Genomic DNA, 708 nt, shown 5'->3' with positions numbered 1-708 from the left:
ATTTTATTTATTTGACAGAGAGACACAGCAAGAGAGGGAACACAAGCGGGGTGGGGGGGGAGACGGAGGAGCAGGCTTTCCACGGAGCAGGGAGCCCAGTGTGGGGCTTGATGCGGGGCTCGATGAGGGTCTCAATGCGGGGCTCGATCCCAGGACCCTGGGATCATGACCTGAGCTGAAGGCAGACGCTTAACGACTGAGCCACCCAGGTGCCCCAATGGAGTATTCTTTTGAAAATAAGAGAACTCTGGGAAGGAGTTGAGCAGGGAGGTGGAGAGGGTTAGTTTTCAGGAAGGACAAATGTAGTTGGAAATACAGGATCACCATGGAGAGGCAATATAGTGCAGCTATTAATACTATGGATTTGAGGACGGGCCTGCTCTACCCCTTACTGGCTGGGTGATCTTGGCCAAGTTACTTAAACTTTCTGTGGTTTAGTTTGTTAGTCTGGAAATGGGGAACGATAATGCTGATAGTACTTGTCCCATAGATAGTGTATTAAGTGCATATATAAATATAAAATATATAAAGCTAGGAAAAAGCTCTTAGGGCAGTGTCAGGTACTAAGCACCATGACTATTGGTTATTATTGTTCATTTGACAGATTTATTTTTAATTCATGAAAGAATAAATCATCTTGTTCAAATACAAATGCTCTTGTGATCCTAAAAGCGATCACTTCCCACCTCCTTTCAAATTCTTTAGTTT

The sequence above is a fragment of the Neomonachus schauinslandi genome, chromosome 4, assembly GCF_002201575.2.
Source record: "Neomonachus schauinslandi chromosome 4, ASM220157v2, whole genome shotgun sequence".
Lineage (NCBI taxonomy): Eukaryota > Metazoa > Chordata > Mammalia > Carnivora > Phocidae > Neomonachus > Neomonachus schauinslandi.
This window is presented reverse-complemented; position numbering follows the sequence as displayed.